The 16,763-nt window shown below is 44.6% G+C and overlaps 1 protein-coding gene across 1 annotated transcript in view; it reads left to right on the top strand.

The window, feature by feature from the left end:
* The first annotated feature begins 3,680 nt into the window (after positions 1 to 3,680).
* GAPVD1 (GTPase activating protein and VPS9 domains 1) overlaps positions 3,681 to 16,763 on the top strand; it is a 126,017-nt gene continuing 112,934 nt past the window's right edge. Inside the window, exon 1 of the mRNA XM_015422587.1 lies at positions 3,681 to 3,871. The gene's annotated coding sequence lies outside the window, so the exon portion shown is untranslated. The remainder of the gene's footprint in view (positions 3,872 to 16,763) is intronic.

Raw genomic sequence — 16,763 nt, 5'->3', positions numbered from 1 at the left:
ATAATACCTGTACTCCCCCTTATGAGTAGTACTCCTGGCTCCCAGAACGCCAATACAGCGTGGATAAAAGATCTAGTTTAATATTAAAGGTGGATCCCTTCCCGGGCACTCTCAGATTAGAAGCCTCGTTCCTGCCTGAATGCTCCAGGGAGTTAATTAAGCAAGGGCTTCTGTGCAGCCTCGGCAGCTCCCTTCTCCCTCCTGACCATGATTAACAACCCAGGATGCCAGGATAATATCTAGCCCCTCAGGATCCTGCTTCAGCGCTTCCCATCTTACCCACATAACTCAGTCCAGCTCCAAGGCAGTGCCTCCAGCCATTGTCAGCCTGACTACAATTCACCGACATCCAAACTTGGTTTTATAATTCAACCACTAGCCAATTCATCTTGGCCCCTGTCGTGGGGCAACTTTAGGAGTTACTTTCAAACTCCACTAAGACCTCAGGTTTCAACCATGAGTCCAGTCCCATCTCAGCAAAGGCGCCACCTCCCTGCTGATGTAATTAAAGGTACATTAAAAGGTATCTCTCAGACCCCTGCAGCCAGTTCTGCTCCTGAATGGGCTTCCACAACTTTGAGTAGTTGGTCCTACCTACTCAAATCACTGGATTCCTTTCCTTCACACAGACCCAGTTCTCTTCCTACCTGCTCTCAGTCACCTTCCCTGGACTCTCACGAAGAGAACTTCAGAGGCCAGCCATTTTGGTCTGCAGAAGAACAGCTGGACCTTAGAGACCAACAAGATTTTGGGGGTAAGAGTCAAAGGGAGCTTTGACAGTTATGACTTTACTCAGTGGTTGCTAGATAGGAATCTAGCCCTGGTCTTTCAACCTCTTTGCAAGGCTGGCCTCTGAAAACAGAATGGAGCAAATGTTGCGATGCAAAAGAACAAACTATTAAATTATCTTGTAGCTCACACAAATTATCTAGAAGGAACTGTTGTAGCCTCATTACAATGGGTGTTGCCCTCTTGGCAGTCTTACCGCTTCTATTTGAAGTTTTGATCAAGATATCGCTCATCCCTTATAAGATAACCTTTGTTTATGATGGCCTTACCTTAAGGCTGTTTGGAAACACTCACAAAATAATCAGAGCCCTACTGCATCACACCACACCAGTTTTTGGAGCTTCTGGGTATGACAGCATCTTCCTCACCTCTTCTCTCTCTCTCCCCCCCTCCCCATTTTCTTTTACTAAATACCATCTCAGCCCTGTTCTCTGTCAAGGAACAACTGGCCAAAGTTCTTCCTTCAGACATGCTGGTTTTGTGGGAAGCTTTACCTCTGGGACAGAGCACATGCTTTATATGAAGAACAGGTTCAGTCCCTGGCCTTAAAGAATCTTCAGTTGTTGGGCAAGACCTTTCTCTGCTTGAGGCCCTGGGAGAGTCCGTGTAAACAATCCTGGGCTAAATGCACAAATAACACAGCAGGGCAGCTTCATACTTCCACAGTTTGGTGTAGTGTTAGAGTGGCAGACTCTAATCTGGAGAACCGGGTTTGATTCCCCACTCCTCCACATGCAGCCAGCTGGGTGACGTTGGGTCAGTCACAGATCTCTCAGAGGTGTTCTCTCAGGAGCTGTTCTCTCAGAGGTCTCTCAGCCCCACCTACCTCGCAGGGTGTCCGTTGTGGGGAGACAAAGGGAAGGAGACTGTCAGCCACTCTGAGACTCCAAATGAAGGGCGGTGTATAAATCCAATCCTTCGTCTTCACTGTGGTTCCTCGCTGGCCCGTCTCTTCAGAATCTTTGAAATCTGTGTTTCCAGCTCTGCCTTTCTTTCTACTAGTTTTGCACTAAATAACATCACTAGTAATGAAGGTATGCCTTTCCAAAGGCTGAGCTTATCAGAGCCAATGAAATAATTTGCAAGGCAGATCCCATTACATCTCAGTCAAAGCAGGCCTTGTGAACCCTGAGCTGGTGAAGCACAGCAAAGCAAGACTTCATGTCTTTGAAGAAAAACATTGCTACAGCTGTAGTACTAGATAGCTTAACTTCTTTGAACAGCCCTACTAAAAGCCTTAGTTCCTTCAAATTTACCTATGATACCAGTGTATAGTGTAGTGGTGAAGAGTGTCATACCAGTATCTGGAAGACCCAGGTTCGAATCCCCACTTATGCCATGGAAGTTTGCTGGGTGACCTCGGGCTAGACACTGTCTCAGCATAACCTACCTCACGGGAACTGTTATGAGGATAAAATGGAGGAGAGGAGTCCCCATTGGGAAGGTGGGGTATAAATGAATTAAATAAATAAATGTCCACATGAGAAGAAGCTTGTGTTAGACTGGAATTCTGAACATGCTAAGCAAAAAACATGTTTTTAATATTTCTCACAGTCCCAGCATGGAAGGATCAAGCACTTTATTGTAGGTGAGGGAATCTGAGAATACTCCCCTACACTGAAAAAAAAACCCTTCCTGCTAGTAGAAAACTAGCATAGCAAGAAGTAAAGTTAATTATAACCTTTCTTACTGATGTATTACGGTGGGTTTTTTAAGTGCAGTGAATTTTCTTCTTAAATGAAGAACCATAAAAATGGCATCTGGCACCTGTAACAGTACAATCCACCCTACCACCTTAGGATTCTATCACTTCCTTCTGTTGTAAGTGTGGTAGATGGCAGGATAGAATGGACTGTACTTCTTCAGAAGGGGTAAATCACATTTTGAACACTCCACTGTGTTTTTAAAAAGGTTTTCTTGTAAATTGAAAAAAATAGCACAGCAGGAAATGAGTTGAGCTACAACTATTCTCAGTAACATGCTAGATTTCTACTTGCAAGGTATAATTTTTTTAACACAGGACGCTACTTATTAAGTACCTCACAGCTGCAGTCCAAAGCAAGACAGTTCACTCTATAGCCACGGGATCCCTTATTTGAATGTTTCTCTGGTTAAAGTCGAACAAACCAAGTGAAAATCCATTGTAAACAGACAATTAACCAAAAAGGATAAGATCAAACCAAACCCTTCCCCCCGAAGATGCTTGATTTTCACATGCAGTTTGTTTGTTTTTTTACATGGTGGGCATGAAAAAAATAGATTCTTTGCCTGAAATGTCCTTTTGAACTAACAAAACCCAAACAACAACTGAAGTTTCCTCTAAAATAAATTAATTAATTAAAAAGAAAACTAACACAGCTAGCAGGCTTCAGATGTTCTTCCTCAGTTACTACTAGATTTATTTTACTTGCAGAGTGTTTTTAATAGGGGAAAATGCCCCCCGCCAATAGCGTAAAGTGGTACATTCCATCAATTGGCATCCACTTCCTTCTCAGGATTCCTGTTTCAATCAACACCGTGCCTAATTTAAAAAACACACCCTTCCTAATATAAAACTATAACGGAAGAGAAGCAGGTTGTCGAAATCTCTCTTTCTCTTTAGGAAAAAAATCAGTTTTTTTTAAAAAAAAGTATGGATTATTATTTTTTTGCCCTTCATGGGAAGCGTGAAGGAAATGACACCCTCCCTCTGACCCTATGGTAGATTCCCATCCTCCTTCTCTCTCCCCCCCGCCCCGGGGTCTGTCACCTTGGATGTCGACCGTGTTCGCCACAGCCTTTCCCCCTTACCCACTCCCTTCCCCTTCAGAACTACATTTCCCAGCCGTCCCGGCATGCCTTTTCTCCTTTCCGCATGCGCGGTGTTGGTTCTCGAGCTGGGAGAAGCGGAGGCAGGCGGGCGGGTGGCCCTACGAGAAGAGCTCGCGCGGGGCGGCGGGTCCGGGCTCCGGAGCGAAGACGAGGCGGCGGCAGCCGAGGGCGGCGACCTCACCCTCACAGGTCGGGTCTTCAGAGAAGCGGAGTCCTGGCCACTGCGACCTTCCCCCGGGTTCCGCGGTAGGGCTGTACAGGCATGGCGAAGGTATGGTGGGTAGGGGGCAGAGTCCGTCCTGGGTAGGGGGCTGGGCCTGGCCTAGTCTTCCTCCTCCCCCTTTCAGCCGAAGGCCAGGATACTCCACCCCCTTGTCAGCCAGCCCCCCCAAAATATTTTGCATTCGTTTTTATCTTTTTATCTCTCTCCCTTAAGAAAGGAAATTTCTTGCCCTTCTCCCCCCAGCTTCAGTCTAAGACCAGAGTATTCCTCTTTCACCCCCTCAATGTCATTTAGATTTGTGACCCCCCTCACACACACATATTTTCCTTTAGTATCTTCTTACAGAAGAACCCCCCCCCCAGCTATGCTAACAATTCTCTCTTTATTATATATTTGCCTTTTCTCTCCACACCTCTTCCGTTCAGCCTAAAGTCAGGTTATTCCACTCCATTACAACATAGTTTGTATTGATACTTAACCCCCACACCCCAGCTCTAACAGAATAATGATCTTCCATGCTAAGGTTTCTTCTCCTCTCTTTCAGCCTAAGATCAGGATATTTCTCGTTCCCATTGCAGATTTGGTTTCCCCCCCCTCCCCTCTATTTTTACTCACATTTCCTTCTCTCTCTTTACAAAAGGAGAGGAGTTATTCCTTCTCCCATTCCCCCTGTCACCCAAAGGTCGCTATAATCCCACTCCCTTTGTTGTTTATGTTTATCCTTCCCCTCCAATTTTTGCATTGGCTTTCCTCCTCTTGGCTTTCCTCCTCTTTCAGCTTTAATTATACCAATATTCTCATTTTTTTAGGTTTGGGGGTGAAGAGTAAAGGGATGTGCTAGGCTTGGAAGACTTTCCCTGATTCACCACTGTGTGTTGTAATTTCTAATGTGAAAGGTGGCAGTCAGACATATAGTTTGGGGAGAAGATGGCTCTGGCTTAAAAGGAAATCTTGTGTAGCAGACTGGGGAAGACCATAGAGAGCAGCTGCCAATAATTTGGGCATGACAAGCCAGATTGCTGGCTCAGTATACAGCAGCGTTCTAAAATCGATTGACATTAGGTTCAGCCCAGACAAAAGGAAGTATTTCTCACTGTGTGTAATTAATGTAAGGAATTCACTGCCACAGCATGTGGTCATGGTTGCAGCTGCTGACTTAGAAGGCTTTCAAAAGAGAGAGTTGAATACGTTCACAGAGGATAGTCTCATTAAAGGCTATTAGGAAGGTTAGCCAAATGAAACATCCATGTTTAGAGGCAGTAGATATCTGAACACCAAATGCTGGGGAGAAAACAGAGGTGGGGCAGTTCTGATGCCTTCATGACCTACAAATTGAAAATCTAATGCTGGCATAGACGGGCTCTCGATCTGATCCAGCAGGGCTTTTTATTTTCATCATAAACCTGGCTCAAAGCCATGCCCTTTGATGCTGTGAAGCCTTTTCCCTGTCTCATTTGTTACAAGTATTGCTACAGCAGTGCTTATATAGTGCTTTGGAGTACTCTGAGTTCTTCATATATGTTGTCCTGAAGATAGATTGTACATAAAGGGAGGATTTTTATATTGCAGGGATTCCTAGCGTGGATGGGATGGATTGGTGGGTATCTCTGTGTCTTTGGACATGTGTGGGATCCCTGTCATTGAGGGCCTTGCACACCCAGTATCAAGGGTGGAGGAGGACAGGCCCCTTCATGGCCCTGTCCTGCCTGTGTGCTGAGGAGTGAATTGTGTCTTGCAAAGACACCCCTTCCCCTCTGGAGTTTAAATTGGCTGAAGGATCCCTGTGGGTGATAAGCAAGCCACACGCTGTCAGTGATGGAGAGTTTTTACTCTTGTTTCAGATAGTAAGATTGCAGCTATAAGAGAAAGTGCAGGAGGTATATATTGGCTTCAGAGCTAGAACTGCCTCTGAGGACACTAGCTGTTTTAAAAATAAAATATTTTCTTTCCGAATAACCTCTATTCTTAGTTCTGCTTGTTGGTTGTGCTAGTATGTGACAAAATATTTGGAGGGTGACCTCAGGAAACCTTTCTTTCTCCTTTCTGACTCTGATATTATAAGTATATGATTGAGGTGATATACACTGATGCTGTATGAATGATGCCAAGGATTGAACCTGAGGCCTTCTGCATGCAAAGTTGGTGCCCCGCCATGGTGCCATGGCTTCTGTTACAACCTCAGTATACAAAGCACTGCAAAATTCCTCAGTTAAAAGAACTTTCTCTAACATCTTGGAGTGCTGCTCCCAATCAGAGGCACATTGGGCTAGATGAACCAGTGCTCTAACTAGATATAAGGCAGCTTCATAAGTTTAAATAGGGAGGAGCACGCAGAAGGTCCCTGGCTGTATCCTTTTAAAGGAGACAGGGGTTTTTTGTGTGTGTTTCTTTGCCGACTTATGGCAACCCAGTAGGGTTTTCAAGACAAGAGGTCATCTACTCCACTTTTCTGTGCAGGATTCTTGGTGTTTCCAACTCAGTGTTGCTTTTTGCCCTTTATAAGGAGCTGGGTCTCTACGATAGACTCTCGGGCTTATTATTACGATCAAATATTGGCTTCGGCTCCACTTTCAATCTCCTCCTGCTAGCCTAATGGTCCAACTTTTAGCTGACCCCTATACATCAGAGTGGTCACAGGCCATAGTGAAAAGGGTGGGGTACCCTAGGTATTGATCTGGAACCCCTCTATAACTGTGGTGAGGTAGCAATCTTGCAGGTGGTAAGGAGGAGAATTTGGGATATAGAGGCACAGATCATTAATGCCGGTAGTCTTGGAGTTTGTTCTCCCTATTCATTACCCCTCCTCCCCTTGCATACCTCCATGGTACCATATATCGCTAATTTGACAATTCCAGTTTTTAGGAGGGTTTTTATGCTTGCAAGGTTCAACCTTTTCCCCTCAGTAGTGGTCTCTGGTAGATACAGGGGTGTGCCGTACAAGGATAGACTTTGTAACTGTAATCTTGGGGAACCTGATTCTATCACCCATATTATCTTTCGCTGTCCTAAATATTTCACTATGCGCAATGCTTTGATTCGCCCGCTTCTCCCTGTGCAGAGAGATTTTCTGGATAGGGATTTAAATTTCTTTCTAGCAGACAAGAGTCCAGCAATGACACTATCTGTCGCTGAATTTTTGACTTATGTATGGAAGTCAAGAGTAGTACTTCGTAAATCTCGTAAACCATGTTAGGATTGCTTTGTATTTTGAGATATTGGGAATATTGGTTGATGTTGTTTTAGTACTATCCCTTAAATTTTGCCTTTGTTCTGGTTTATCTGTGCTAAGCCAATAAAGGTTTTCTGTTCTGTTCTGACAAGAGGTGGTTTGTCATTGCTTGCCTCTACATAGCAACCCTGGGCTTGCTTGGGAGTCTCCCGTCTAATTATTGACCAGGGCCTGACCCTGCCTGAGATCTGAAGAGATCAGTCTAGTCTGGGCTACCCAGGTCAGAGTGAAGGAGAGAGTAGGTTTTGAGAAAGACCTTGCGTTTCCAAGTGCGATAGGGAGTTGCTGCCGGTGATATTGTTTTGGGCTAGCTGTTTTCACGAGGGGATGGGGAAAACATGTTCCTTCCCCAAGGCGGTTATAAGCCCCTTGGAAGTGAGGTAAATTTTGGGGAGGGGGGAGGAGCAACAGTGAATATGGGCTGCATATACATAGGATTGGCTTCTGCCTAGGTGTATGGGGTGGGGGAGCTGGTTGCTTTGCATGTTACACAAAAGTGAACCAGGGATCACTGGGGATTTTGCCCTGAAGTTTGTTTTTAAAGTGGCAGAAACATCTGAAGAAAGACAGGGGTGGTTTTGTACTTATGCATAATACTTGTCCTTTCTCACTGAGGGCTGTTTCATACATTATAAAATGTCTGCGCTGAAGGATTTTGGGTGATCGTGTGGGACAGAGCCTTTTTTGTAGCTGTGCTTTAGTTATGAAATGCCTCCTCCTCCAGCTTGCACTGAATGTGTGATGCTTGGAGCACCAATTAAAGATTTGTTTACCCGGGCTTTTCTAAAAATCAATTTTAGTGAGATTATACGAGCATTTTTTAAATGGTTTATGTTTTTTAATTGTCTGTAAGCAGCTTGGAGCGTCTTCAATAGCGCATGACTGAAGAGTGAATGAATGAAGAGTGCGGGATGCCTGTGACACTTGCATACGAAGTTCAGTAATAGCTCAGATAAGACCATTTACAGGCTGTAACAGACAGCGATAACACAATCTTCCTTGCCTTGCTGTGCTCACTCAGCATCTATGGTGGGATAAACACTTCCATCGGATGAAGTTCATAGAAACCTGTGTGTGTAAAGTGCCGTCAAGTCATTGCTGACTTATAGCGAAAAATGCAATAATTTTTGTTTAATATATTTTCAATACTATGAATAGTTGCCGGGGGCTAAACCCCTGCTCATGTAGAGTTTTGTGAATATCTCCCTCATCCATGATGTCTCTTTCTCCAGGTGCACTTTAAGCAGTTAAAATGAACTGAGATATGTACCTGGGATATGCAACTGTTGCTGGACTATGTGGGAAGGCAAGGCGAGATCTTTGGGGGAATCCTACAAGGGAATGTGTGGGATAGTCATTCCATCTGGGCAGTACTTAAAGCTCGTGGTTTAGGTCTGGCTCCTTTGTGTTCCTCTCTCTTTTGTAAGATAGTTATGTTACTTATGACAACAGATGGTACAGAAAAAGGTAGCATAACAGGGGATATACTCTCTCTTAGTCGAGAGAAAGAGCTGACACACCATACAGAAGGACTGTAAATGTACATGAGATTGGATTTTTGTGCTGCCCTCCTTCCATGGAGCTCTGGTACTGTGCATCTCCTCATCCCAACTTTATCCTCACACGACCCTGTGAGGTAGATCAGGCTGCAAAGAAAGTGGCTGGCCTGGGGGGGGGGGTTGCCCACTGAGCTTCATGGTATGGTAGGGATTTCTGCTCTGGTCTTGCCACTCCATAGTCCTAGTACTCTAATCATTGCACCACATTGGATTTCAAAACGTGTTAATGCTAAATGTTGCTCTGTTTTGGGGCAGTGCCCATCTAGTGTTGCAAAGTTACTGTCATTCACCCCATGGACAAATGAGTAATTCTGTTCACCTGAAATAAGTTAAAACTGACTCCAGGTGAGCAAACAAGAAAGATTTACAAAAATTGTGGATTTTGTGTGTGTGTATGTGGGCTAAGTAAAATTACCCTGGTCTGTGAAAACTTCCTGTGTTAGCAATTCTTGTGGCTGTATTTTTCAAGGCTAGTTGATGATTGGAAACACGTCAGTTGTGAAGCCATGCATTGCATGCTGTCCCCCCTTATGTTGCAGTGACAGAAATGACACAGCTACATGTGTGAACCGGCTGGTATGTGCCTCACTTTTCTTTGGCATTTACCTTGGAGGACTGGAGAGCCTTGCTTCATTGTGTGTCATCTAGGGAGAAAAATGTGAAGGCAACCAGTTGGGAACTGCTCTAGTAACTATGTGTCTTATTTGTTACAGTTTTCATATCTTTTTCTCCCCCTTCCTGCTTAGAACCTTGAGCCATGCACATGATGAAGTTGCGTGTGTCATTGGGAGGAAATGAGGGTTGCGTCCTTTGGAATGTTTCAGGAAGGAGTATTGCGAGGGCTGCGTAGATGCGACCCAGCTAAAGCACCTCTGAGAACTGTTGATTGTTAAACAGAAAAGCCCTTAAAATCTACCGTTGAATTCAGCGTGGACTTTAAAAGTGCCTAACTCATGGGCATGATCCAGCTAGTATTCACATCCTGCTCTAAAATAAGTTTTCTGCTTTCACTCTTAGTCTTGGGGAAATGTGCAGCATCTTTAACTTGTAATTGCCGGGCTTAAAAAAAAAAAGTATTTCACACTCCTGGGTACCAGCATTTGGTTAATTTAAGACCTAGAACCAAGTCTTTTGACCTCAGCCCTGTACAATGAAGCTCATCAGTTTCCCAACTAGCAGCATCAAGCTTCTGGGTGACCCGGCTTTTTCCCAGCTCCTTATAGTTGACATTAGCACCTTACTATCCCTGCTAAGGCCTCTTCTCGCATGAGCCAAACCTCCTACGCACTCTGACAACCATTCATGTGTAGCCAGGTATGCAAATACTAAGCATAGCCAACAGGCAAGCAGCCAAGAGGGCTGTAAAGAAAAAAAAGATTCGTAGAAACTGCTGTCATGCTTTGAGGTGGCCTGTGGTGCCAGGTGTCTCTGATAGAAAGTGCTTGTGATTTCTTTTTTTCTAGCCTTGGTAGCCAGCCTACACAGACAAGCCACCGGTCAGCTGTTCTAGCATTTATTAATTTCCCATTCATGTGTCGCTCAGCCTTGCAAATAAGCTTGCAGTCCTTACTGACCTGCAGTCACCTTTTTTTTGTCCACTGGTGCTGACATTTCCTATTCACAAGTTAAAAGAAAAAGGACTAGCTCTTTCCTGTTTACAAAAGCTATCCCTGCCTGGTTGCCAGTCCTCAGTTCTTAACCTGCCATAGGCAGCCAGGTGAGTGGCTGTGTACAAGTTTGGTAACCTACAATTTGGATAGAATGGAAGCAATAAACTAGCTGTCTGTGTCTTTCTTTCTTCTTTTTTTTTTTACTTGGAGGACTGAGTAATTTGGGGCTAGGTGCTGCCAAAAACAGCTTCCTTCTTTTGTTGTTATTTCTGTAGGTGTTAGGAAGTGAAAAGTCTGCTGTTCTCAGAGACGGGCTGGTTCCACCATTGTTTTGCTTGTGTTTGACCTGCCTACTTTCGCTTCGGTAGAAGAGTCCTGTGTTGGCTGCTACAAGAAACACTGAAGAAAAAACAATTTCACTGAGGGGTTTCTAAGATATATGGATGGGAGTCCTTATAGAGAGCTTGGTCTAAATTCTGAAAGGCTTGATGTGGTCAGTTAGAGTGTTGCGCCAAAGACTGAAAGGAGGCCCTCCTGTTGCACCTGTTGTCTGAGCCTTGAATCTGCCTGTCCGTTAGTTGAACTAAATCTAACCGAATCTATCACCAGCAACCAATTTTCTTTCCTGCTTTGGAGTGACCAAGAAACAGAACAAACTAAGATGACAGATGCAAACTTGATTCTCAGTTGTTGATGTCACCAAGGAGAGGGAGCAAATTCAATCCCTGCACCCATGCTGGTGCCCCTGATTATACCACTTTACTTTCTTCCATATCAAGCAAGGAGGGCCAGACACTCCTATGAGGAAAAGCAAACCACAACTCTCGGGAAGGCATTGAGCATAAATAAGCCCCATCTTTCCACTCCTGGCCCTCTCTGCCAAAGAAATGTGGCATCAGTCCATCACCCCTGCCATATACAAGGTCTCTTCAAGTCTCTCCTCAAAACTTTTACCCGTGGTTTTTGGCTTATCTACTTGATCCTGAATCCAAGCCAAGGCTTTATATAGATATGCAGCTGTATTTGCCCACCCACGTTCATCTCTCCTCTCTTCCTCCCTTCTCTTGGTCTCTCCCAAAACAAAAAGGAATCTATTGTAGCTCAGCCTTGCAAATAAGCTTTCAGTCCTTACTTGCTTAAACATAGTGTCAACAAACCTGTTAGCCTGTAAGATGCCTCAAGACTCCTTTTGTGTGTTTTCTGCAATAGTTTAACATGGGCATCCCATTGGAATTTGTTTTCCCCCCACTGTTATAAACTGTAATCTTGTGGTCAGAGACCTTTTTGCCTACTTTGAAAGGGACCATGGAGAAATAATAGAAGTAGCAATTTATAAGCATCCTATCTGCATGTATCCCTCCCCCCCCCCAATCCATTGCAAATACAGAAGCCAGTCCTGTGTAGTGGGTAGAGTGTTCGGCTATGATTTGTCGGACCGAAGTTTGAATCTCCCTCTGCTTTGGAGGTTTGCTGGGTGACCTTGGGCCAGTCATATACACTCCCAGCCAAATCTACCTCACAAGGTTGTTGGGAGGATAAAGTGGAGGAGAGAAGAGTGATGTACGCTGCTTCGGGTACTGAGTGAGGAGGAAGGTAGGGTGTAAATGAAGTAAATAAATAAATGTTACAAATACCAGTTGTCCCAGGGTGCTCCCCCTCCCCCGGCAGGTTGCAAAATAGTTTTTTGTTTTGTTTTGGTGTAGTGGTTAAGAGCGTGGACTCTAATCTGGGAGAACCGGGTTTGATTCCCCACTCCTCCACGTGCAGCTGCTGGTGTGACCTAAGGTCAGTCACAAGTTCTTTCAGAGCTGTTCTCTCAAGGGCAGTTCTCGAGAGAGCTCTCTCAGCTCCACCTACCTCACAGGGTGTCTGTTGTGGGAAGAGGAAGGGAAAGGAGATTGTAAGATGCTCTGAGACTCCTCTGGGTAGTGAAGGGTGGGTTATAAATCCAATATCTTTTTATCTTCTTCTTAAGCATGCAGTGGACTTCCTTTTTATAGCTGCTGTGCCGCAGGAGGGGTTAAAGAGTTCAACAAGCCCAAATCACTCTGTTCAGCTTCTTTAGTAGTCTTTAATCTCTAAATGCTCTGAGCCTTCTCTCTCTTCTTTTGATGTGTTGTGATGAAAATTTCCATATTTTATACTGAGCTGTCCAAATGAATAGTTTTGAGTCTGCGGAGGTATCATCAGCTGCGTATTGTATGTATTTTTAATACTTGAGTTGCCATAGGGGAAGATGGGTGGTTGTGTTGTAGTAAAGCACTCTCCTGATTATACTTTCCTACACTGGTATGGTAGCATCCACCGTGAAATGAATTCTGCTTCTGTTGCAAGCTTACAGTGCCATCTGACCTGTAGGATGAGATGAATTCTTATGGCTTCCGCTGTTTTTCAACCTGATCATATAGTCACGTATTTAAGATGAAAATGCTTGAAAGTAACGTCAGACGTATTAGAGTGTTTACAGAAGTTAATGTGTCAGAGGGCTGCAGACATTTTGTAGGTCCTGTGTCTGTGTGGGATTTAAACCCATGGCCATAAGAAATCCTGAGCGCTTTCGCTCATTTATGTGTCTTTGAACAACTAGTGTAACGTCTCTGCAATGTGCAGTAAATTTATAAACAAGTGCTGGAAGTTACTCATATTTGCTTCATGGAATGCCTTCTTGGAATCAGTGTGTCCACCTCAGAAGCAAATACAATCAATGCAGTAGAAGATATGTTGGGACTGAAAACCAAGTTAGCTCTTGCCGAGTGGCTTTTTCAAATAGTCCTGTGAAAACATACGTATGAAAAAGATGCATCAGAGTGGTTTGGTCTGGCATGATCATGCAAGAGAGGTTCTGTATTCCCGATTGATCTACTCAGAGGCAGTGTTCCCTCTAAGCTGAGTGAGTGTGAGCTAGCTCACAGTTTTTTAGCCCCTGGCTCACACATTTTTGTCTTGGCTCAGGAAGGATGGCTCCAGAGCAAACTAATTTATGCAGTATCCAAATCGCTGGCTCACAACTTTAATGCCAGTCGCTCACAAAGTAGAATTTTTGCTCAAAAGACTGGACAGCTTAGAGGGAACATTGCTCAGAGGGCTCCCCCTCCACCCACCATTACCCGTACAATCTACTTCTGTATAGTTGTTTGGGAAGTGAACAGTTGACAGAATGGGGTACATATGTTTAAAATAAATATGTTCAGGTAATTTTTCCATATGGCCACACTCTTGTAATGTCTTTACAAAGTAGTTGCAACTGCTGTGCTAGAGTTGAGTCCAGGATTCCAGTGTTTAGCACATGCGTTAGCCCAGCAGTGAGTGCATCTTACCTTATGCACAGATTTGCTTGCATAATACAGTGGCTTGCCTGCCACAACCATTCCTCTCCTGTAATCATGAGTTGAAAGGGGCCTTGTTCCCTGCAGGAAATCCAAATGTAGAGCATCCCCAATAGATGCCTTTCCAGCCTCTGCTTGAAAATTTCTAGCATTCTTCCCCTACTCAAGGTAGTTGGTGGAACAATCTGACCCTTTGGGAAACTTCTCATCATATATCAGTTGAAATCTACACTTCTGTTACTTCAGCCCATGAGATCTAGTTTTCCCCACAGGAGCAACAGAGAACAAGTCTTTATATGTGATAGCCATTTAGGTCTTTACCCAGCCAGAGTGGCGAGAGTTGGGTGTGTTCTGTGTCTAGGGTGTACTTAGTTCACACATGGCTGGAGTGAAGACCCATAGCCTGTCCTTGCCTGAGCAGGCACCCTGGCATGTCCTCAATAGAATCCTCTGTAATGTGCAAGATTTCCTCTGCAGACAAATCAAATGCAGAAAGAGAGAAGGAAGCTTGAAACCCAGTGGTGTAATGCATCTTGGAAAATAATACCTGGCCAAGAAAACTTGAGCGAGGCTGTCCTGAAGCAGCTTCAGAAGTGCCAGTGGATGCTGTCTGGATACCCCATTCTGTTGTTACAGCTGTGGAAAGCAAAAAGCTCCCTGTGTGCATACAGAGCTTGCTTTCCACAACCAAATTAGGACCTTGTGGGCTTTGGGATCTCAGACTATATGCATTTCCAATCTCAAGATGACTTTTTCCAGGGCTGGGGTGTGGCATTGTTGGAATGCAGGTTTTTGAAAAATTGGAAATACTCATAAATGTTACACATCTGGGTGCATACAAGAGGTGAGAGGGGCAGGGAAAGCCCTCAAGCATTATCTTATAAGTTCATGCAACTTTTTTTCATGGGATTCTTTGTCAGAAACCACAAGGACATTTGGTCCTGCTTATATCACACAGTAGGTTCAAACCGTTCCAGGAATCTGAGAGTTCTCAGGAGCTCATCCGGGGTTTCTCAGTGAGAATAGCCTTGAGGAGAAGAGCTGTAGCTCAGTAGAGTGTATGCTTTTCCTGCAGAGAATTTTAATCTTGGCATCTCAGATAGCAGGTGAAAAGTCTTTCTGTGCTGGAGGCCCCCAAAAGCCAGTCAAAACAGGCAATACTAGGCTAGATGGATCAGTAGTCAAGTTTGATAGAAGACAGTTTTGTGTGTCATTTCATACCACTTGCTCTGAAAGAGCCAGAGAAAAGAGCAAGACTCCAGTAGCACCTTAAAGACTAACAAAATTTGCGAGAGGGTATGAACTTTTGTGAGTCCCTGCTCACTTCTTCAGAAAGAGCCGGAGTTAGTCATTTTCCGAGCACAGCGCAACTGCAGCATGTAAACGATTTGTAACGTTCACTGTGGAAACCTGACAAGGGAGTGAACTTCCATATCTGGGTTGTAATGTTTGCGCTTAGCAATATGATCTTCCAGAACAGGCTGCGTTCTCAACATCCGCCTAGACTTCAGTGAAAGTGAGTCTGCACAGTCATCTCTCGACAGTATTTCCCTCGTGCTTCCCATTTTGCTGTATCCAATTATTACTTTTATTCACGCAGACTGTTTTGAGCACTTCTGAAACAGAGAACACTTTAGTCCCTGGGGGAGGGTTCTTTCTGCAGAAATGTTGAATGCGGCTTCGATCTCTGACTTCTAGTCAGGGTTATGGCCAGTGTTCCCTCTAAGCTGAGTTAGTGTGAGCTAGCTCACGGTACTTTAGCCTCTGGCTCACACACTTTTGTCTCCGCTCAGGAAGGATGGATCCAGAGCCAACTAATTTACGTAGCAGCCAAATCGCTCGCTCACAACTTTAATGCCAGTAGCTCACAAAGCAGAATTTTTGCTCACAAGACCCCACAGCTTAGAGGGAACATTGGTTATGGCTGATGCTCTTGGGCTTCCATGAGACTGGAAAAAGACAAGTGTAAAAACCAGGGGACGGGTAAAAGTTTCACAAAGGCCAGATCTGGAAATACGTTTAAGAACCTGACACACTTTCAGGAGGTAGTCTTCTGACAAGACTAGATGTCTCCAGTGGCTGAGTTCGGGCTCCAGTGAGAGTGCCAGTGTGGGGACACAGCCTGCTTTGGGGGCACAGAAATAATTACGTACTCTCGTTAAAGTACTCCTGTTAGTTTCAGTGGTGCTTGCCCAGGAGAAGAGGCTCCTTGGAAATCCCCAAGAACACATTTGGCTTCACTCAGGAGAATTTCCTGATGGGTCTCCCATTGTTAATGAAGGTTTTCATCATGTCAAGCCAGTCCTGACCTGAGCTCTCACTCGGATCCAGCATCCACTTTTCAGGGTACCAAACAACTTTGGTGTACTTAGGCATTGGCACAAAATATTTAGGTGCCTGATCGACCAGATACGTTAAGTCTATATCTCTTTAAAATAGTTCTGATTGCAGCATGGGGCAGGGTGTGTGGAGTTTGTTCAAAGTCTGAGACTTCCCTGCCCTGCCCTGGATGGTCCAGGCTAGCCCGATCTCATCAGATATTGGAAGCTAAGCAGGGTCGGCTCTGGCTAGTATTTAGTTGGGAGACCACCAAGGGATACCAGGATTTTGATGCGGAGGGAGGCAATAGCAAAAATAGCATATTGTTATTTTATTCTTATTTTCCACTCTTGTGTTCTCGCTCATGGAAATCTGGTTCTGGACATTTTGGGGGGGATTATATCCAGTTAATCCTTCTAACTGTTGCTGTGACACTTCCATCTAGGTATTGTGCAGACTTCTTAAGCGGAACCTGGCAAAAAAGGAAATCTGTCCATTAGCCTAACTAAGAAGTACAAATTAGCAAGTCGAAAGGGTGTGTGTGGGGAGGCTGGTGGCAGTGCTGCTGCTGCAGCACAGTGCACCTAAACAGAACTGGCTTAAAGTGATTTCCTAAATAACGCTTCTGTTCCAAAGCCCGCCTGTGACGCACTGTGTCAACAGTGCACCACCCAGTATGGCTATATAAAATCTCTTGTGAGGACTTGTTTGAAGGACTACTTAAAGGGAGACATATTGGGAAGGAAACACAGTTCCCCAGTGTAACAGCCTGTAGAAGCTGTGGCCATTGCTGTGCTGGAGGGCAATCTTTGCAGAAGAAAGGGGGGGGGTTGTAGCTCCATGGAACAGCACACGTCTTGCATGCAGATGGTCCTGAGTTTGATCCCTGGCATCCAT

Source organism: Gekko japonicus, unplaced genomic scaffold (assembly GCF_001447785.1).
Source record: "Gekko japonicus isolate JY-2015 unplaced genomic scaffold, Gekko_japonicus_V1.1 scaffold1640, whole genome shotgun sequence".
Classification (NCBI taxonomy): Eukaryota; Metazoa; Chordata; class Lepidosauria; order Squamata; family Gekkonidae; genus Gekko; species Gekko japonicus.
Note: the sequence above shows the minus strand (reverse complement) of the source record. Positions and strands in the feature narration are given on the sequence as shown.